At 43.3% G+C, this 23,992-nt stretch overlaps 1 protein-coding gene across 1 annotated transcript in view; it reads right to left on the bottom strand.

Annotated features, from left to right (window-relative positions):
* The window catches only part of LOC142854247 (H-2 class II histocompatibility antigen, I-E beta chain-like), a 122,292-nt gene that overhangs the window by 57,784 nt on the left and 40,516 nt on the right, over positions 1-23,992 (bottom strand). The gene's annotated exons all lie outside the window — the stretch shown is intronic.

Here is a 23,992-nt window from a genome sequence, read left to right on the forward strand (position 1 = left end):
TCCAACAACTGAGGGAAACAGAGGCAGAGTCCCGCATCAGAGCACTGGACTGAGCTCCCAAAATCCAGTTGAAGAGTGGAAGGAATGAGAATATGAGCAAAGAGGTCAAGACCATGAAGGGGACACCCACTGAAACAGTCTACCTGAGCTAATGGGAGCTCACCAACTCCAGCTGGACTGGGAAGGAACAGCATAGGATCACATTTTTAAACTTTAGATACATACAGTATTTTTTTCAACCAGGAAATGTACAAGTGTCCATGCTCAGATTCACTGAAACGTTGGCATTAAATCCCTCCAGCCTCCTGGTACCAAATCCCAGCACCTTGGCTCCTCAAAGCATCCCTGTTCTCTAGCTCTTTTCCTTTCCACTGTCCCGTAGATACTTCAGAGTGGTGGGGCCTGCCCTCCCCATCCTGGCCAAAGTCGGGGAAGATGCCCTGCTAACATGCCAGCTCCTCCCCAAGAGGACAGCGGCGCACATGGAGGTGCGGTGGTACCGCTCTGACCCCGACACGCCTGTGATTGTGCACCAGGACGGAGCCGAGGTGGCCGGGCTACAGATGAAGGAATACAGAGGCAGGGTGGAGTGGACCGAGGACAGCACTCACGAGGGAAGTGTGGCCCTGAAGATCCACCGGACCCAGCCAGGTGACGATGGGCAGTACTGGTGCCGCTTCCAGGAAGGGGACAACTGGAAGGAGGCAAGCGTGCTGCTCCAAGTGGCGGGTGAGGATCTGCACAGGGGTACCGGGGCACAATGAGGGTAAACACTCACCTTACTGAAAAATCTCCTTTCGACCACACACACACACACACACACACACACACACACACACACACACACACACTTTTTTTCTTATTCATTTTTTAAAAAGAATTGTTTTTACTTTATGTGTTTGTGTGTTTTGCCTGTGTGTGTCTGTGCACTCTGTGTGTGCTCAGTGCCCATGGAGGCCAGAAGAGGGTCAGATATCCCAGAACTGGAGTTAGAGGTGATTGTGAGGCCCCATGTGGGTGCTGGGAATCAAACCCAGGTCCTCCAGAAAAGCAGTCAGAGCTCTAAAGCACTGGACCATCTCCCCAGACCTCTTCTGCATTTTTATTAATTCGTCAAGAACTTCATACAGCGTATTTTGATCATCATCTTCCCCTCCCCAGCTCCTCCCAGACTCCACCCCCTTTCTTCCCTGTACACCTATGTCTTCTCCTCTCCCTCCCCTCATCCAGGACAGTGTGTGCTGTCCGCCCATATACTCGGGTGTGTGGCCATCTACTGAGCTTGGTCAGCCTCCCAGGAGCTGTGCCCTAAGGAAAACTGGTCCTCCTCCCAGGAGCTGTGCCCTAAGGAAAACTGGTCCTCCTCCCAGGAGCTGTGCCCTAAGGAAAACTGGTCCTCCTCCCAGGAGCTGTGCCCTAAGGAAAACTGGTCCTCCTCCCAGGAGCTGTGCCCTAAGGAAAACTGCTCCTCCTCCCAGGAGCTGTGCCCTAAGGAAAACTGGTCCTCCTCCCAGGAACTGTGCCCTAAGGAAAACTGGTCCTCCTCCCAGGAGCTGTGCCCTAAGGAAAACTGGTCCTCCTCCCAGGAGCTATCAGTGGCCAAGAACTTCTCGCTAGTGGTGGGATTCATGCCCACTCCCTCTCTATGCAGGGATTCTGTCTGGCTTGAGCTAACACGGATCTTGTCCATGCCATCATAACCATTTCATATGCTGAGGGGGAAGTCAGGCAAACCCGGTGGCTTCACCAGGGGAAGGATTCTCTGGGGACACTGGCCTCTCTGGCCAGTGCAGTTTCTTTCCTTGCTACTACCACCTTTAAAAATCCATTAGCAGTCAGGCAGTGGTGAAACACACCTTTAATCCCAGCACTCAGAAGGCAGAGGCAGGCGGATCTCTGTGAGTTCGAGGCCAGCCTGGTCTACAAGAGCTAGTTCCAGGACAGGCTCCAAAGCTAGAGAGAAACCTGTCTTGAAAAAAAAATCCATTAGCATGTATTCCTTGTGCAAAGTGATGGGTCTCGTGACACTTTCATCCAAGTTTATCATGGACTTTGAACATATTTGCCCACTGCCCTCTCCTGTCTCCCTCTCCCATCCCATAATCTCCTTCTACTTAATATGATGGCCTCCAGGTTTATCCACTTCCCATGACTAACTTAGTTCAATCCTCCTGGGGTGAATAAACAGCAGTATGGGAGCTGGACCGATGGCTCGGCAGTTAGGAGCATTTGTTGCTCCTCCAGAGGACCCAGGTTTGATTCCTGGCACCCACACAGCAGTTCAGAACCTCCTGTAACTCCAGTTCCAGGGCATCCAAAGCCTCTCTGGGCCCCACACGCACCAGGCACACACGTGATGCACAGATGTACCTGCAGACAAAACACCCACACACATAAAATAAAATTTAACAAAACACCATTGTGCACTCACCCCCCCCCCATTTTCTCTGCCCACTCCTCTGTGGATGCACATCCAGGCTGGTCTTACAGCTGGGGCTTTGGGGAGGGTTCTGCAGTGAGTGAGGACAGCCTTGAATTCGTTGGGTGATTTCCCAGAAGAGGGACAATGAGGCTACACATCAGGTCTGACTTCAGTTCTTTTGAGAAAATGCCACACTTAACCTTTTTTTCCTTCACACTCATGGCTGCAATCATTCCCATTACTGTGTTCAGCTAATTCAAAATGGACATGAGAATCCATGTATTTCTGAAATGTGATTGGAACTGGACACTGATTCATGTCACACTCAGGGACATTTAGAGTTAAGGCAGGAGTTTTCTCTGTGTGAAGGGAAAGGCTTATTCATCTATTCGCTCAGCCAGAGATGTAAATGGTTCTGTTGTTAAAGAAGGCACTTCATGATTTATACAAATCAGTTAGATTTCCCCACTGAAAAAATATGTTAAGGTACAGTAATTTCTCATGCATTTTACTAAATGCCAAAATTGCAGCTGCCCACAGAAGAAATGAAAATAGTCCATGAAAGTGATGTCTGAGTTTAATAATAAATATCTCATTTAAATTAGAGTCCAGATATCATTCAAAAATGGCAGACAAGGCATCTAGTACAGAGACCAGTGAGAGAGGAAATAGAGAAGCGGGGGGCACAGAAGTTGTCATAAATAAATCACAGCACGTCTCTGCAGCACCACGAATCTGTCATGTTTGTCTCCACTCTGTTTTTACCATCTGGTTCTGAAGAAAAGTGTGGTCAGGTTAAAGACACAGTCTAGGGAACAAATTAAAAAAAAAACAGAACTCAGCTGAGTGTGAAGAAACCCTGGTGTAGGTATAAGCTCCGCCCCTTAGGGGGCGTGTTCGTCTCGGGCTAATGTTTACCTATAAATCTGGCCAGTGTGCTCGCAGCACTCGCTACTGCTTTCCTGGTCTCCGCGGGAACAGTGGTTCTGTAAGTCTATTTCTCCATTAAAGCTGTATATATTTTTACAATCATTCATTTATTTTACAATACATTCATTTACGCCGTTACATTTTGGCGTCCAACGTTGGGCTATTTTGCCCCCGACTCAAGCGCGTAGCCCTCTAGCTAACACAGCACGCTCGTGGGTGCCATTTTTTAGTTCGTGACTCGGGCCTCAGTACTGAGTCCAAGATACACTTGGCCACACAGGCCCATTCTGCCCCCCTGCTCGCCAGAGCAATTAACCCCTCCCTGCCTGCCTTGGCTAAGTTTGCAGCGGAACCCCACTGCCTGAATTAGTGGAAGCTCAAGTACCTGCAGTTTTGCAACAAAAGCCGCCACAGCGGCGAATTTGGTCTGATACAAAGTGACTTGGCCGGGCGGTGGTGGCGCACGCCTTAAATCCCAGCACTTGGGAGGCAGAGGTAGGTGGATCTCTGTGAGTTCAAGGCTGGCCAGGCGGTGGTGGCGTATGCATTTAATCCCAGCACTCGGGAGGCAGAGACAGGAGAATCTCTGTGAGTTCGAGGCCAGCCTGGTCTACAAGAGCTAGTTCCAAGACAGGCTCCAAAACCACAGAGACCACCACTGTCAGGAACTGGTCATTTCAGGTAAAAAAAAATTTCTTTTATAAATAAAATGTCTGAACACATTACCATTCTGGAATTTAACAGTTTTTTTTAAATTGTACCATGTGGGAAATTTTACAAGAGGTGTCTATCACCCCACATCTGTGGATCCTTCTGGGATTTGTAGTTTTCATTGGCACTAAATGGTTTGATAATAGAAATATGATAAAGTCTTTACGAGACGAATCTAGGATTCTTAAGGCAGAGATTGAACGCTTAAAAACAATTGAGAATGACAACAATCTTCTCAAGAATCAGTTTGAAGTTCTCCAGGAAGAGAACAGATCTTTGTTTAACATGACTCGATCAACTGAGCAAAATTTAAAAAAGGTACAGGCTGATGTTAAGGAGAAATTCATTACTATGGAAGAGGGAACAGCTGATTTGGATCATAAGCTTCAGTCCCTTTCTGTAGGAACTGAAACATTAGTGGCTGATATTAAGGAGAAATTCATTACTATGGAACAGGGAACAGCTGATTTGGATCGTAAGCATCAGTCCCTTTCTGTAGGAACTGAAACATTAACTGAGAGAATCAAAACTGCTGAATGTGACAATTGGATTTTGTCTAAAGCTTATGACAGATTGGCAGAAAGATTGTCAATACAAGAAGGCATGGTTTATGTCATAAAAATTATGACCAAAGATGAGATGTTATCTCTAATGGACAAACTTCATACTTTAGAATCCTCAATGAATGCTTTGGAACATAATTCTGGACAGGAGATTCAGACATTGCAGAAGGCATTGGTGAATAGAATTGAAAAGATTGAGGAATTTCTAAATTCTGATGAAGAAGAGCAAAGGGTAGAAAGGCAAATTTTAACTACATCTGTGGGTAAATCTCTCCGGGACAATTTCCACAAAGCTCTACCGACAGCTCTACCTGCCTTTCCAGTAATAACAACAGAGAAGGTGATTGGTTCCAGAAACCCTAGGGTCATCAAGGAAGATACATGGGAGCCTGTCCGTATGAATGATCTCAAAGAAATTAAACAAGCTGTCATGACTTTTGGGATGCAGGCCTCTTTTGTTAAAGAGATTCTAAGATCTTGGGCCAAGACAAACAGAGCAACCCCCTTGGACTGGCTCCAACTGAGCTCTGCGGTACTTGAGAGTGGACCGCAATTGAAATGGAAATGCTTATTCAGGCAAGAGGCTAGACTCTTAGAACAGCAGGAAAAAGCGAAGGGAATTGACATTTCCCTAGATAAAATTCTAGGTGAAGGGCTCTTTTCCGACCCTCAGTAACAAGCTAATTTGGATGAAAACATACTCTCCATGTGTACTACAGCAGCCTTAAGGGCTTGGGACAGAGTACAAGACCCAGGACAGAGAATGGAATCATTTGTCAGAGTTAAACAGGGTCAGAGAGAACCCTTTAGTGACTTTTTACAAAGACTAACTAAGGCTGTACAAATGGGGATATCTGACCCAGAAGCAAGACGTACAATGATTGAGTCTTTGGCTTATGAAAATGCAAATGTGGAATGCAAAAGGAATTTGTGGCCTTTAAAGCTCAGATCAGCACCCTTGGAAAAATGGGGTCTTGCATACAATGAATGTTGATACATTTGTTTATGGCACTGAAGCATGGGTAGAAGAAGCAATTTCCAATGGTAAAAAGAGACACCAGAATACCAAATGTTTTAATTGTGGCAAAATGGGTCATATGAAAAGGAATTGTAGACAACGGATTTTCAGAAATAATAATAATGCATCTTCTAGAAATAACAGAAATAGGAGGACTCAGCCTTCAGGTTTATGTAGAAGATGCGGAAAAGGCAGACATTGGGATGAATGAATGAAGGTCTACAAGAGATAGACAAGGCAACTGGATACAGATGGGAAACTTGAGAGGGGGGCCTCATAGGCCCCCATGACAAACATGGTTCAGTCATTTCCAGTTTCTGCAAAGAACGTGCCTCGTCAGGACAATTAGGAAGCCCCATGCCTACTGTTACAAGCAATGATCAGAAAGATAAGTTACGTGTGTTTTGGCAAACTTCTATAAATGATCAAAGACCTAAGCTGAGAGTGTGTGTAAATGGCATTTTTATTACTGGCCTCCTGGACACAGGTGCTGATGGAAGTATCATTACCCCAGAATCTTGGCATCCATATTGGCCTCTTCAGAATGCAAATGTTCAGCTCCTGGGAATTGGAACCCTATCTCGAGTAAGGCAGAGCATGAGATGGGTTGAATGTATAGAGCCAGAGGGACAAATAGGAAAATTAAGGCCATATGTAGCCAATATTACAATGAATTTATGGGGTCGTGACCTATTACAACAATGGAATACTCAAATTAACATTCCTGCTACTTCTAGAGCCTATATTTCTGAGAATAATATTAAAAGATATTACAAACGGAGAAAACTGGCCATTCGGGCTGTACAAGAACAAGCAATTGATGTCCCTTCAGAGATACTAACAGCCTTGCCTCTAAAATGGTTGACTGAGAAACCAATATGGACAAAGCAATGGCCTTTAGCTGAGGAAAAGTTACAGGCTTTAGAACAGCTGGTACAAGAACATTTAGATGCTGGACATATAGAAGAATCTACCAGCCCTTGAAATTCTCCTGTATTTGTGGTTAAGAAAAAATCAGGCGGACGGCAGAGGTGGACAGAACCCAGACGGCGAAGGCGGGCGGAACCTGGACGGCGGAGGCGGATGGAGGACACCCTCTGCAGCTGGCGGGGTCTGGCTGGGACTGGCTGGGATCGGAGCGGCAGCAGAGGACGCAGGCCGCAGGCGGCGGGAACCGTTGTGGCAGCAGACACAGGCTGCAGGGACCACGTGCAACACCAAGAGAAGATCACCCCACTACAATTAAATTCAAAGAGGTAGGCCTTTGGTTGGCGAGGTCCCTGGCAAAGGAGGAGCTGGGTCCTGTTCCTGAAGACCCTTCTTGGGGTGAGAGGGACCTTGGCCCCCGGCAGAAACCAGGAAACAGAGCGAGGGCATTTTGTAAGAGGAGCCCCTGGCCAGCAGGGAAACCTGAACCAGTTTTAAAAGACCCATTAGATAGCATCGATAGGAGGAGATAGGCAGGCGCCAAGGCAAGAATTCACCCAATAATCTGAAAAACAGCATGAAAACACCAGAACCCAATGATCTTACAACAGAAGGTCTTCAATACCCTAACACAGAAGAAGTGGAAAAAATTGACTTTATGAAAGCAATGTGAAAAATGCCCTTATAGAAATGGATGAGAAGTATAACCAAAAATTTGAAGAAATGAGTAAATACGTACATAATACCCTGGGAAACCAAGAAAGAACGATCAAACAGGTAATGGAAACAGTTCAAGAACTGAAAACTGAAATGGATGCAAGGAAGAAAACACAAACTGAGGACCAGCTGGATATGGAAAATCCAGGTCAACAAGCAGAGCCTACAGAAACAAGCATAATCAATAGAATACAAGAAATAGAAGAAAGAATCTCAGATTCTGAGGACACCATAGAGAAAATAAACCCACTGATCAAAGAAAACTGCAAAGCCAACAAATTCTCATCACAAAACATTCAGTAATTATGGGACACAATAAAAAGACCAAACCTAAGAATAATAGGAATAGAAGAAGGAGAGAAGTCACAGCTCAAAGGCCCAGAAAATATTTTTAACAAAATTATGGAAGAAAACTTTCCCATCATAAAGAAAGATATTCCTTTGAATATTCAAGAAGCATACAGAACACCAAACAGACTGGAACAAAGAAAAACATCCCCTCGCCTTATAATAATCAAAACACAAAATATACAGGTTAAAGAAAGAATATTAAGAGCTGCAAAGGAAAAAGGCCAAGTAACTTATAAAGGTAAACCGATCAGACTTACACCTGACTTCTCTATGGAAACAATGAAAGCCAGAAGGTCCTGGATAGAAGTACTGCAGAAGCTAAGAGACCATGGATGCAAGTCCAGACTACTATACCCAGCCAAGCTTTCGTTCACTATAAATGGAGAAAACAAGACATTCCAGGATAAGAACAAATTTAAACAATACGTAGCCACGAATCCAGCCCTACAGAAAGTAATAGAAGGAAAATCGCAACCCAAGGAATCCAACATTGCCAACACTGCCTACAATAACTGAGGCATCTAGCGACCCTTCACCAGAACAACTCAAAGAAGGGAGACACACAAATTCTACTTCCAAAAACAATAAGAATATCCAGAGTAAACAACCACTGGTCATTAATGTCACTTAATATTAATGGGCTCAATTCACCTATAAAAAGGCACAGGCTAAGAGATTGGATACGAAAACAGGATCCAACATTCTGCTCTTTGCAAGAAACACATCTCAACCACAAAGACAGGCATCTACTCAGAGTAAAGGGTTGGGAAAAGGTCTTTCAAGCAAATGGTCCTAAGAAAAAAGCAAGCGTGGCCATATTAATTTCTAACAAAACTGACTTCAAACTAAAATCAATCAGAAGAGATCGAGATGGATACTTTATACTCATAACAGGAACAATTCGTCAGGATGACGTCTCAATCCTGAATATCTATGCCCCTAATATAAAAGCACCCACTTATGTAAAAGAAATATTACTAAAACTCAAGACAGACATCAAACCACACACACTAGTAGTAGGAGACTTCAATACACCTCTCTCAGCAATGGACAGGTCAATCAGACAGAAACCTAATAGAGAAGTAAGAGAACTACTGGAGGTAATGAAGCAAATGGACTTAACAGACATCTATAGAACATTCCACCCAAATAGGAAAGAATACACCTTCTTCTCTGCAGCTCATGGAACTTTCTCGAAAATTTACCACATACTCGGAAACAACGGAAACCTCCACAGATACAAAAAAAATCAGTGTCCACCTGTGTCTTATCAGATCACAACGGATTAAAGTTAGAATTCAACAACAATCCTACCTCCAGAAAGCCAACAAACTCATGGTAACTGAACAGTCAACTACTGAACCACACCTGGGTCAAGGAAGAAATCAAGAAAGAAATTAAAATCTTCCTTGAATTTAATGAAAATAAAGGAACAACATACTCAAACCTATGGGACACTATGAAATCAGTGCTAAGAGAAAAGTTCATAGCACTAAGTGCCCACTTAAAGAAAACAGAGAAAGCATACATCGGAGACTTAACAGCACACCTGAAAGCTTTAGAACAAAAAGAAGCAGACGCGCCCAGGAGGAGTAGAAGACTGGAAATAATCAAACTGAGGGCAGAAATCAACAAAATAGAAACACAGAAAATAGTCCAAAGAATCAATGAAACAAAAAGTTGGTTCTTGGAGAAAATCAACAAGATCGACAAACCCCTATCCAAACTAATTAAACGACAGAGAGAGAATACTCAAATTAATAAGATCAGAAATGAAAAGGGGGACATAACCACAGACACAGAGGAAATTCAGAGAATCATTAGATCTTACTACAAAAGCCTGTATGCCACAAAACTAGAAAATGCAAAAGAAATGGACATTTTTTTAGATAAGTACCATATACCAAAGCTAAACCAAGACCAGGTGAATGATCTAAATAGATCTGTTAGTCGCGAAGAACTAGAAACTGTTATCAAATATCTCCCTTCCAAAAAAAGCCCAGGACCAGATGGTTTCAATGCAGAATTCTACCAGGACTTCCAAGAAGAGCTAATACCTATACTCCTTAATGTATTTCATAATATAGAAACAGAAGAGTCATTGCCAAATTCCTTTTGTGAAGCTACAGTTACCCTGATACCAAAACCACACAAAGACCCAACCAAGAAAGAGAATTACAGGCCTATCTCACTCATGAATATCGACATAAAAATTCTCAATAAAATACTGGCAAACCAAATCCAAGAACACATTAGAAAAATTATCCATCATGATCAAGTAGGCTTCATCCCAGAGATGCAAGGCTGGTTCAACATACGCAAATCTATCAATGTAATCCACCATATAAATAAACTGAAAAAAAACCATATGATCATTTCATAAATGCTGAAAAAGCATTTGACAAAATTCAACACCTTTTTATGATAAAAGTCTTGGAGAGATTAGGGATATAAGGGTCATACATAAATATAATAAAAGCTATATACAGCAAGCCGACAGCTAACATTAAATTAAACGGAGAAAAACTCAAAGCCATCCCACTAAAATCAGGAACACGACAAGGATGTCCACTCTCTCCATACCTCTTCCATATAGTGCTTGAAGTTCTAGCAATAGCAATAAAACAACATAAGGGGATCAAGGGATTCGTATCGGAAAAGAAGAAGTTAAGCTCTCGTTATTTGCAGATGATATGATAGTATACCTAAGCGACCCGCAAAACTCTACCAAAGAACTCCTATAGCTGATAAACACCTTTAGTAATGTAGCATGATACAAGATCAACTCCAAAAAAAATCAGTGGCCTTCCTATACACTAAGAACAAGGAAAGAGAGAGGGAAATTAGAGAAGCATCACCTTTCACGATATGGGGTAACTCTGACCAAGGATGTGAAAGATCTATTTGACAAGAACTTTAAGTCTTTGAAGAAAGAAATTGAAGAGGACACCAGAAAATGAAAGGATCTCCCTTGCTCCTGGATTGGGAGGATCAACATAGTAAAAATGGCAATTCTACCAAAAGCAATCTATAGATTCAATGCAATCCCCATCAAGATCCCATAAAAATTCTTCACAGATCTGGAGAAGACAATAATCAACTTTATATGGAAAAACAAAAAACCCAGGATAGCCAAAACAATCTTATACAACAAAGGATTGTCTTGAGGCATTACCATCCCTGACTTCAAACTCTACTACAAAGTTACAGTATTAAAAACAGCTTGGTATTGGCATAAAAACAGAGAAGTCGACCAATGGAATCGAATAGAAGACCCTGACATTAACCCACAAACCTATGAACACCGGATTTTCTTAAAGGAGCTAAAAGTATACAATGGAAAAAAGAGAGCATCTTCAACAAATTGTGCTGGCAAAACTGGATGTCAATCTGTAGAAGAATGAAAATAGATCCATATCTATCACCATGCACAAAACTCAAGTCCAAATGGATTAAAGACCTCAATATCAGTCCAAACACACTGAACCTGATAGAAGAGAAAGTGGGAAGTACTCTACAACACATGGGCACAGGAGACCACTTCCTACATATAACCCCAGCAGCACAGACATTAAGGACCTCATTGAATAAATGAGACCTCCTGAGACTGAGAAGCTTCTGTAAAGCAAAGGACACTATCGCTAAGACACAAAGGCAACCCACTGACTGGGAGAAGATCTTCACCAACCCTGCAACTGACAAAGGGCTGATCTCCAAAATATATAAAGAACTCAAGAAACTAGACCGTAAAAGGCTAATCAACCCAATTATAAAATGGGGCACTGAGCTGAACAGAGAATTCTCAACAGAAGAAGTTGAAATGGCCAAAAGACACTTAAGGTCATGCTCAACTTCCTTAGCGATCAGGGAAATGCAAATCAAGACAACTTTAAGATACCATCTTACACCTGTCAGAATGGCTAAAATCAAAAACACCAATGATAGCCTTTGCTGGAGAGGTTGTGGAGAAAGGGGTACACTCATCCATTGCTGGTGGGAATGCAAACTTGTGCAACCACTCTGGAAAGCAGTGTTTCGGTTTCTCAGGAAATTCGGGATCAACCCCTGGACCCAGCAATACCACTCTTGGGAATATACCCAAGAGAGGCCTTATCATACAACAAAAGTATATGCTCTACTCTGTTCATAGCAGCATTGTTTGTAATAGCCAGAACCTGGAAACAACCTAGATGCCCTTCAATGGAAGAATGGATGAAGAAAGTATGGAATATATACATATTAGAGTACTACTCAGCAGTAAAAAACAAGGGCTTCTTGAATTTTGCATGCAAATGGATGGAGATAGAAAACATTATCCTGAGTGAGGTAAGCCAGACCCAAAAAGAGGAGCATGGGATGTACTCACTCATATTTGGTTTCTAGCCATAAACAAAGGACATTGAGCCTATAATTAGTGATCCTAGAGAAGCTAAATAAGGAGAACCCAAAGAAAAACATATAGGCATCCTCCTGAATATTCACCTTCATCAGGCGATGAAAGGAGACAGAGACAGAGACCCACATTGGAGCACCGGACATAAATCTCAAGGTCCAAATCAGGAGCAGAAGGAGAGAGAGCACGAGCAAGGAACTCAGGACCGCAAGGGGTGCACCCACACACTGAGACAATGGGGATGTTCTATCAGGAACCCACTAAGGCCAGCTGGCCTGGGTCTGAAAAAGCCTGGGATAAAACCGGACTTGCTGAACATAGCGGACAGTGAGGACTACTGAGAACTCAAGAACAATGGCAATGGGTTTCTGATCCTACTGCACGTACTGGCTTTGTGGGAGCCTAGGCAGTTTGGATGCTCAACTTACTAGACCTGGATGGAGGTGGGGGTTCCTTGGACTTCCCACAGGGCAGGGAACCCTGATTGTTCTTCAGGCTGAGGAGGGAGGGGGACTTGACTGGGGGAGCGGGAGGGAAATGGGAGGTGGTGGTGGGGAAGAGACAGAAATCTTTAACAAATAAATAAATTTTTAAAAAAATCAGGTAAATGGAGAATGGTGGCAGATCTCAGGGCCATCAACAAGGTTATTCAACCTATGGGCCCTCTGCAACCTGGAATTCCTTTGCCCTCTTTATCACCAAAAGGATGGCCTCTCATAGTTATTGATTTGAATGATTGTTTCTTCACTATACCTTTACAAAAAGAAGATAGAGAAAAATTTGCCTTCACACTGCCTACTTATAACAATTCTCAACCTTCGAGGAGGTACCACTGGGCCGTGCTCCCCCAGGGTATGTTAAATAGCCCCTCCCTGTGCCAATATTTTGTGAACCAACCATTGCAAATAATAAGCAAGAAATTTCCCAAATCTATAGTATACCATTACATGGACGACATTTTGTTATCCAATTCAAACATGGATAACTTGAACAGACTGTTTGAAGAAATAAAGATACTTTTACCTACATGGGGATTGCAAATTGCTCCTGAAAAGATTCAGAAGGGAGATTCTGTTAATTATTTAGGTTATAAAATAGGTTTGCAAAAAATTAAGACACAAAAGGCACAAATTAGGAGAGATTGCCTACGGACTCTTAATGACTTTCAAAGACTGTTAGGAGATATTTCCAGTCTACAACCAGCTATTGGGATAACACCTAATCTAATAATTCATTTGAACAAAACCTTGGATGGTGATAAAGATTTAAACAGTCCCAGAGAATTAACAGCTGAAGCAGAAAAGGAACTGACAATGATTGAGGAAAAATTACAACAGGCACACGTGGACAGGGTGAATCCAGAGCTCGATTGTATTCTTGTCATACTACCATCAAAAATTTCTCCTACAGGAATTTTAATGCAGAGAGATGATATTATCTTGGAATGGATCTTTTTACCACATAAACCAAGTAAGAAACTGAAACCTTATGTGAAAAAAGTCTCTGAGTTAATTATAAAAGGCAAGCTGAGACTTCGTCAACTAGCAGGCATAGACCCAGCGGAAATTATAGTGCCTTTCACTGCTGATGAACTAAAGAAATTATGGGAAGATAATGAACCATGGCAAAGCACCTGTGCTAATTTTTTTGGGAGACATTAATAACGACTATCCAAAAAGCAAGAGGCTTAACTTCATAAAGAGAACGTCTTGGATTCTTCCTTGAATTGTCCGTGATGCTCCAATAACTGGAGCCCGTACATTCTATACTGATGCCAATAAATCAGGGAAGGCAGGTTACAAATCAGAAGACTTGGGTAAGGTGGAACAAAGTCCTTATGATTCTGTGCAGAAGGCAGAATTATATGCCATTCTTATGGTGCTAAAGGATTTTAAAGAACCTATTAATATAGTTACTGATTCACAATGCACAGAAAGAGTTATTTTACATATTGAAACTGCTGAATTTATACCTGATGATACAGAACTAACCTCACTGTTTCTCCAGGTTCAATATTTGATCAGGAGCAAGCTTTGCCCTATGTATATAACACACATCTGATCCCATACCGGTCTGCCAGGTCCTCTAGCACAAGGTAATGCAGAAATTGATCAATTATTGATTGGTAGTGTGCTACAAGCCTCTGAATTTCATAAAAAACATCATGTTAATAGCAAAGATTTGAAGAAAGAGTTTTCTATTACATGGCAACAAGCTAAGGAGATTGTAAAGAAATGTTCTACTTGCTCTTTCTATAACCAAACGCCAGTGCCTGCAGGGGCTAATCTGAAGGGCACCCAAAGGAATGAGATCTGGCAGATAGATGTGTTCCAATTTGCAGAATTTGGCAAATTAAAATATGTTCATCACACCATTGACACTTATTCAGGCTTTCAGTGAGCAACTGCTTTAAGTTCAGAAAAAGCTGATTCAGTAATCACTCATTTATTAGAAGTCATGGCTATCATGGGTATACCTACACAAATAAAGATGGATAATGGTCCTGCTTATGTCTCTAGGAAAATGAAACGGTTTTTTGATTATTACAATATCAAGCATGTTACAGGTATACCATACAATCCTACAGGTCAAGCAATCATAGAAAGATCAAATCGAACTATAAAGGATATGTTGAACAAACAGAAAGGGACTGAAAACACCCCCAGAAATAGGTTACATAATGCTTTGTTAACCTTGAATTTTCTCAGCGCTAATGCGAAGGGAACAACGGCTGCAGAAAGACATTGGATAATGGAAAAGTCTACTGAACTAAATCAAACAGTTTATTTCAAGGATGTACTGACCTCACAATGGAAGCCAGGAGATGTGCTGCGTTGGGGAAGGGGTTTTGCTCTTATCTCCACAGGTGAGGAAAAATTGTGGATACTGTCAAAATTAATAAAGGTTCGGTTTGAAGAAGAGAAGCCACTTGGAAAAGATAAATAACAATTCTTTCATAAGGATGGCGAGCATACTGATGGTAAGAAATACAGATAGGTTGGAGGCAGGGTTCTTTTTTCATCTCCACAGGAAAATACTCATCTTCAAAGAAACTAAGGGACCCTGAATATTCAAGTACTGATGGATGGACACATTTTGTAAGTATTAATTTATATATATATATATGTCTTATTAAACATTTCTTTATAAATATGTAGAGCTGGTTTTGAAGTTGGACTCTGGCTCAGTCCCTCTCCAATTGCAAGCCTGTTAGTAAGAGAAAAACCCAGAGTTTCTGGAGTTTCTGTCTCATGTCAAGAGCCATGATATGGGACAGAAAGAAATATGAGTTGAGAAAACATCTTTGCTTTTCTTCATATCTATCATACTTTTCATTGAATATATCTATCATGCCTTTCATTGAATATGTATATGTATGTCTATATATGTCTATATTAATGTTAATTTTTTCACAATGAACAATGAGTTTTTCCTGAAGTGACATTTGAAGTTTCCAGGAAGAAGATGGGGCCCCATAACAACAACTCTACCTGGTTGATATGACGTCATGATACTGATAGCGCTACTACAAGACCTGTTTTGGGTACCAGCTGCACAAGACAATCCCAACTTGGTTAGCTGAAATGGTGCACACCTTGTACAACATTCTGGCCAGACCTGCACAAAATACTCAGAGAATATTTGCAATTTTAAAAGACATTGATCTTGAAATTTAACCATCATTTTACTTTCACAGGATCCCCCAGAAAAAACGTCGCCCCCATGACAGCTGGAAGTAATTCTAGAGGATGAAGTCCCCTCTCCCAGTAAAGTTTGCCCTTGGGTTTAGGGACATCATTTAGGGGTTGGGAGGTTGGGGGAGGAATTTTATAAGCTCAGGGATCATTTTGAAAAAAAAGAGGGATGATGGGATAATAGATTTATAATTGTGAGTTACTGTTTTTAGACAATATATTGCACTAGAAATTGATTCTCCTCAAAATCCTTGTAGTTACAGCCTGGGAGACTTTATGTTGTATCACGATAGTTCCGCCACGGATCCTGCAATGTAGAGATGTAACTGGAAAAGGGAGAAGGAAAATGGGGTGGGGGGTGGGGGGAAGGGACACCAAAGCTAAATTTGCCTGCTTCTCTTGGCTTCTGTGAGACAGGAGAGACCCGTCCTCAGGCTGCACCTCTGAAAGAGCCATCTTCATGTTTTCCTAGTCTCGTGACTTACCGGGATTTGCATTTCAGACTCCAGGATAGCTCTGCTGTGGATGGCCCTGCCCGTTCTGCTGCTGCCTCTTGCCATGGCTGTCGACCTGCTGAAGGCGAAGCGACCTCGGAAAGGCAAGTGGGTCACTAGGCCTGGACAATTACATACTAACAGATGAGTAGCAGAGTCCCTGGCTTACTTTCATGTCATCAAGGCTCAGTGATGAGTGAGCTTGGAGCTCACAGATACAACAGCAATGGGGTTAAAACACAGACTTAGGTGCTATAGAGATGACTCGGTCAAATATGGGGCTCCCTTGGATCTGGATTTGCATACCTGCTCTGGTAGTTGGATCTAGATTTGCATACCTGCTCTGGTAGTTGGACCTGGATTTGCATACCTGCTCTGGTAGTTGGACCTGGATTTGCATACCTGCTCTGGTAGTTGGATCTGGATTTGCATACCTGCTCTGGTAGTTGGACCTGGATTTGCATACCTGCTCTGGTAGTTGGATCTAGATTTGCATACCTGCTCTGGTAGTTGGACCTGGATTTGCATACCTGCTCTGGTAGTTGGATCTAGATTTGCATACCTAGTCTGGTAGTTGGATCTGGATTTGCATACCTGCTCTGATAGTTGGATCTGGATTTGCATACCTGCTCTGGTAGTTGGATCTGGATTTGAATACCTGCTCTGGTAGTTGGATCTGGATTTGCATACCTGCTCTGGTAGTTGGACCTGGATTTGCATACCTGCTATGGTAGTTGGATCTGGATTTGCATACCTAGTCTGGTAGTTGGATCTGGATTTGCATACCTGCTCTGGTAGTTGGATCTGGATTTGCATACCTGCTCTGGTAGTTGGATCTGGATTTGCATACCTGCTCTGGTAGTTGGACCTGGATTTGCATACCTGCTCTGGTAGTTGGATCTGGATTTGCAATCCTGCTCTGATATTTGGATCTGGATTTGCATACCTAGTCTGGTAGTTGGATCTGGATTTGAATACCTGCTCTGATAGTTGGGCCTGGATTTGCATACCTAGTCTGGTAGTTGGATCTGGATTTGCATACCTTCTCTGGTAGTTGTACCTGGATTTGCATACCTAGTCTGGTAGTTGAATCTGGATTTGAATACCTGCTCTGGTAGTTGGATCTGGATTTGCATACCTGCTCTGGTAGTTGGATCTGGATTTGCAATCCTGCTCTGATATTTGGATCTGGATTTGCATACCTAGTCTGGTAGTTGGATCTGGATTTGAATACCTGCTCTGATAGTTGGGCCTGGATTTGCATACCTAGTCTGGTAGTTGGATCTGGATTTGAATACCTGCTCTGGTAGTTGGGATCTTGGTGACTTCACTCTCTCAGTCATATCTGACCTCATAGTGACAATGGTGTTATCCTCAGCATGGGGGGGGAGGGGGGAAGGAACCAGAAAGAAGTTAGGAAAGAGCTAGAGAGATGGCTTGAAAATTAAGAGCACTGGCTGCTCTTGCAGAGGACCTGAAATCTGTTCCCATCACTCATGTGGTGACTCACAACTATCTGTAACTCCAGTTCCAAGGCAATGATGCCTTTTTATTTGGCTTCTGCAGGCACTAGACATGCCGTGATTCACAGACATACATGCAGGCAAAACATTCATAGACATAAAATAATGAAAATAATTTAAAAATTTGAAAGAGGAGACAAAGAACGGCAGTGGGAAAGAATAAAGACAACAAAGTATAGTTTGATCTTTGTAAGAAAATGCCACAATGGAGCTGTCACTGTGCACTAACTACTCAGGGCTAGAGAGATGTCTGGGGGGTTAGAGCATTAGCTGCTCTTGCAGAGGACACAGCAGCTACACGGCAGCTCACAAGTGTCTGTAACTCCAGTTCTAGTAGAGTTGTTCAGCCTCAGGCTTCTTACACTGCCTTGCCAATACACAACCAAGATCTCCTGCCAAGTGGGAAAGCTCTGATGTAGATGGAGCTGCAGGCTGCGTTCCTGCCACCAGGCTCCCAGCAACTTGGCTAGCTTATGCCTCGAAATAACAACACACAAACTGTATTCATTTAAACACTGCCTGGCCCATTATGTCTAGCTTCTTCTTGGCTAACTCTCATATCTTGCTTAACCCATATTTAGTAATCTGTGTAGCACCACAAGGTGGTGTCTTACTGGGAAAGATTCAGCATTTCTGACCTGGCAGCTTGCTCCATCGCGTCTGACCAGAGAGGAGAGGCATGGCGTCTGGCTCACTTCCCTTCTTCCCAGCATTCTGTTCTGTCTACTCCACCTACCTAATTTTCTGACCTATCAGACCAAGCAGTTTTCTTTATTGATTAACCAATGAAATAACAGATTGACAAATGACTTTCCCACATCACTCTGATCTGCTAATATCTGGTCTTCAACTTCTGGGACTCTGTCTCTTTGTTAGCTGACAAATTACTCAAATCAGTCACAAAGCTTTCTTGTAAACCAGGGGCATCTCACCTTCCAGTCCCACAGAGCTGCCTCCTGAGGCTCTTGTTGGTCCCTCCCATAAGGAGAGAGAGGGGAGCTCCCCAAGTGCACGGCATGGGCTGGATGGCCCCTTCCACCATAAGGAGAGAGAGGGGAGCTCTGCAAGCTCTTCCTACTGTTTCTATAGCAGCAAAGCCCAACCATTTTTCAGGGCAGAAGGCTCATATTTATCTCTAGTTTACATCATTACTCATCGACGTACCTCTTCTGTTACCTGATCCACAAACATCTTAATTAAAATGATGTCGTTGTTTTCCCACACCCCGTCATTTTTCTCTATGCTGAATCCTACTGTGCAATTTTCTTTTTTGTTTTTTTATTGTATTTCTTTTTTTATTGATTTTTATTGAGCTCTACATTTTTCTCTGCTCCCCTCCCTACCTCTCCTCTCCCCTTTCCCAAGGCCCCCACCTACTGTGTAGTTTTCTGTAAGGCTTCTGGGCTCCATGGTTTGTCAGTATTCATCTCAATCCTACACACAGCTGGAAGCCCTCGGACACCACTCTGTCTGCTCCAGTGTTACCTCTGCTTTCTCTGTCTTCGCCCGTGGCGTTCTGTAATCTCCTCCTCTCCTGTGTTTCCTTCCAGACCAGAAACACCACAGCAATCAGCAACATCTCAGGAATGACGGAAGCCACACAAGGACTTCCCTCTGACAAGAGGCTCTGATTAAAAAAAAATGCACCACAGAGTGGGGGAGTACCACGCAAGCCAGGTGCACCCCACTTTCTGAATACCCCATCTTTCCCTTCAGTGAGCCTCACCTGCTGTTGTCCAAAGGGTTCTCCATGGAGCAGGACCCACTCCTGTTGGTCACAATGAGGGACCCCTCTACCCGAGTCCGCCCATCATCATCTTGGCACCGTGATGGCCTCTTCCCTCCCTTTGCTTCCTTCTGCTGTCCCTCAGGCTGGGGACCATCCCTCACCTGTCACAGCTGTTTCATACCATCACCTTCTGGATCCATCATGAGGATGCTGTCCCTCAGGCTGGGGACCATCCCTCACCTGTCACAGCCGTTCATACCATCACCTTCTGGATCCATCATGAGGATGCTGTCCCTCAGGCTGGGGACCATCCCTCACCTGTCACAGCTGTTTCATGCCATCACCTTCTGGATCCATCATGAGGATATAAGAAGGGGAACCTGGATCTGGAGAGAAATGCCACTTGTCTAAGACCTGGGTGGTTTTTCTAGAAATGTCCGATCCAGAAACTCCAGAGGGACAAAGCCCTTTACCTCCAGGTGGGAGGAGAGGGTTTCTTTTCTTTTTCCATGAGATGAAGGACCTGACTGTGAGTCTCAGTCACAGAAGACCTGGCACCTACAGTACAGATCAGAGCAAGGGCTGGAGAAGTAGCTCAGCAGTTAAGTGCACTGACTTTTCTTGCAGAGGACCTGAGTTTGATGCCCAGCACCCATATGGCAGCTCACAACCGTCTATAACTCCAGTTCCAGGGGACCTGATGTCCTTTTCTAGCCTCTGAGGGCAGCAGGCACACACCTGGTGCACAGACACACAGGCAGACAAAATGTCTGTACAAATAAAATAAAAAATAAAACATTAGACTAAAGCCTGCTATGTGGTCTCTATCCAAGTGTGTCTGCAGACGGGTCATGGGAGGGCAACAGAAAGGAGTCAGAAAACAATGCTAATATTTAGATCCCTCATGAGGTATCTTATACCTATCTATGTCATGTATGGGTGTACCAAAGAACATGATATTTCCCTGCCTAAAACAGGGTTTCCTATAGCAACTTCTTAAACAGTCTGTCTTAGTCGCTGTTATATTGCTGCGAAGAGACACCATGACCGAGGTAACTTATAAAAGAAAGTGTTTCGTCTGGGGCTCATGGTTCCAGGGGGTGAGTCCATGGTCATCATGACTGGAGGGAGCAGACAGACAGACAGGCAGGCTTGGTGCTGGGGCAGCAGCTCAGAGCTTACATGTGATCCACAAGGATGACGCTGAGAAGGCTAACTAGGAGCGGCTTGCACTTTTGACTCCTCAAGGCCCAGCCACGCCAGGGACACACTTGCTCCCACAAGGCCATGCCTCCTAATCCTCCTAAACAGTTCCACCCACTGGAGACTAAGCTCTCAAGCATATGAAGAGGAAAGGCAGAGACGCAGTCGCAAGTCAGCCACAGAGAAAGATGAGAATGCCTTACTGAGGAAGGGCACCAAGTCACGTGGCTAATCATAGATAAGAATTATGGGTTCATTTAGGTTGTAAGAGCTAATTAGTAAGAAGTCTGAGCAACAGGCCGGACAGTTTATAATTAATATAGGCCTCTGTGTGTTTATCTGGGACTGAATGGCTGTCTGCAGGACCAGGTGAGACAGAAACTTCCATCAACAAGCACCCACATAAAAACAGCAATGCCAGGATGCAGGAAGGACCCAGCATCTCCCAAATAACAGTCATGCTGATTTTAAGAGCCTATGAGTTTGTCTTTAAATCTTATATAAGCTCTCCTAGGGTCACTCCCCCATTTCTTGGATGGAGGAACCATCATGAAACTTTGCTGCCTCATTTTTTAGCTAAAAATTACAATCCCTCTAGTAATATTTGCCACCATGCCATGGCCAGTTAAGGAGGACAAAGTTCTGGACAACACAAACCCTCCGTGGCACAATCTTCCCAGAGTTGCCTGAGGAGCGCCGCCACACACTCTGAGGAATATGGAAATGAATACGTGCTTGAAGTTGGTCCTAGGTGAAGGGGAACAGATCCAAGCAGAAGAAGCAAAAACCAACTCTAAGTAGACTTCGCCTTCCTGGAAGGACACGGCCATGGGAGTCCAAAGTAGAAGCAAGAACGCATGCATGGCCGTAGAAGAGAACAGGAAAGGAGGCCCAGAGAGCAGATGAAGATAAGCGTGAATATATAACTGACCAACCAGGCTAAGTGAGCTGAAGATAAGCCATTATACAACCCACCAACTGCTTCTAAAGGTCAGACTTGGCCATGTACTCTGCACTCGGTCACCTGAGAAAGATCATGACAAGTGCTGTGATACAAGAGGAGCTCTGAGATTGTCGGGGACCTCTGAACTCTTCCTGAGATTGTCGGGGACCTCTGAACTCTTCCTGAGATGTGCACTCCTATTAAACACGCACTAAAGAAGAAAGGTAAGGAGCACCAAGTCCCACCCCTAGCCGAGCATCTACATCTACAGCATTTGATAGCTGCCCAGAGAAGGCGAATCGGTGCTCTTTAACAGTGTGATCCTTGACTCATTGACCACACTACTGGGCAGGCCCCGCCCCTGTGTAGTTGGGTCTGGGAGAAAGAGAGAAAGAGAACACGAGGAGTAAGGAGATTGGGGTAGATCTAGGAGGAGTTGGGGAAGGAGAGTGGATTTGATCAAGATGCATCATATGAAATTCTTATAGATTAATAAAAACATTTTTTAAAAGGGAGATGACTTTACCTTATAAATTGTATATTTCTCTTTGATTTATATATGTTCCATGTATATTTAGACCTTGAAGCCACTGCAAATACATTTGACTATTATGTATTTTTCCTTTAAAATAATCTTTGTTCTTTTCTATACTTAAAATATTTGCAAAAAATTAAAAGAAATATTTTGCTAACCTATGCCATCAGTATTTTTGTACATCAAAATGGTTCTCCCATCCCCTTTTCATTTAAGAAATTCGGTGAAGGACTGGGTGTGGTGGTGCAGACCTTCAATCAGGCAAATCTCTGTGAGTTCAAGATCAGCTTGATCTATATAACAAGTTCCAGGACTTAGAAGGCCCTGTCTCATAAAAATAAAATTCTTCAGTAAAGATTAATGGGGGAAAAAAAGATGGACAAAATGAACCATGTTAGGCAGCATCAGCTGAAGATGAGGCTGACCTCAAGTGAGAGGAACAGTCCGTTTGTCTTTTTAAAAAACTGGTATGAACCAAGCAATGATGGCCTATGCCTTTAATCCCAGCCCTTGGGAGGCTGAGGCAGGGGAATCTCTGAGTTCAAATTCAGCGAGTTCCAGCACAGCCAGGACTATGTAGAGAAATCCTGACTGAAAACAAAACAAAATGAGTAAACAAACATACAAAAACCCCTTAAGCCCTGGTTCAACTTCAAAGTACAGCATTATAAATGCATCAATTTATCAAGTCAAATCCAGCATCCAAGATATTGGCCCTCTCCAAACATATCTATCGCTTTTTCTGTAACATATGCTGTTTGGATTTTTTGTTGTTGTTGTTTATTTGTTTGTTTTGTGTTTTGTATTGTTTTTCTGTCTTGACAAAAGTTAAGGTCATCTGGGAAGAGGGAACCTCAGCTGAGAAAAAACACCTCCATCAGATTGTCCTGCAGTTGAAGGGTGCGAGGACATAGAACTATAAAATTATAAACTTAGAGAATGAGGGCTGGCAGCAGCTTTGTCAGCAGCCAAGGGTTAACTTTTACCGACAGCCCTCCTGCCCCTATAGCCCACAGTTGCCTGGGCAGAGGTTAACCTTTAATAGGTTGCTCCAGGAGACTTTAGGCTTCACATTGTTACAAAATCTCTGCAGGGAAACTGGTTGTGCTAGAAAGAGCTGTGAAGTTCCTTGTAAACACCGTTAGCTATGTCAATAACGTTGCAGAATTTTTGTAAACACCACTGAGCAGAAATCTTGTAAGTAAACATTGTAAAATGCAGTATGTCTCTAAATTAACCTCAAAATTGTAAAAAGTTCCATTGTCGTACCTAATGCTTACTTCTTGCTATAAAAAGGGACCCAATTTCAGAAGCCCAAACTCTGGCTGTGGTCCCAGCTAGCTGATAATTTTTTTGTGCCCCGTGGTGATTCTCCCACCCCCTAATAAAGTTTGCTTCTGGTTTCATAGACTTCGGTGGTCTGTCTCCCATTTTCTGCCTCGGGACTGAACAGCAGTCAGTTTGTAGCACATTTTCTTCGTTAATGATTGACATGGAAGAGCCCAGCCCATTGTGGGTGGCGCCATTCCTGGGCAGGTAGTCCCGAGTTGTATCAAAAACAAGACTGAGCAAGCCAGCTGTGGGGAGAGAGCCAGGAAGCAGTTATTTCTCCCATTTCTTTGTGGCCCCAGCTTCATCAGTTCCTACCTCCATGTTCCTGTCTTGAGTTTCTATTCTGACTTTCTGTGATCTGCCACCTTAAATAACCCCGTGTTTGCAAAACCCAGCAGGACGCTGACCTCTTCTCTAAAAGGCTTCAGGCTCAGCTACTCACTATCACCTTTAGCTGATGGTGGCTGTTAAGTTGGGAGCTTAACCCCCAGACCCCAGGCCTGAGA

Source organism: Microtus pennsylvanicus, chromosome 7 (genome assembly GCF_037038515.1).
Source record: "Microtus pennsylvanicus isolate mMicPen1 chromosome 7, mMicPen1.hap1, whole genome shotgun sequence".
In the NCBI taxonomy this organism is placed as follows: domain Eukaryota; kingdom Metazoa; phylum Chordata; class Mammalia; order Rodentia; family Cricetidae; genus Microtus; species Microtus pennsylvanicus.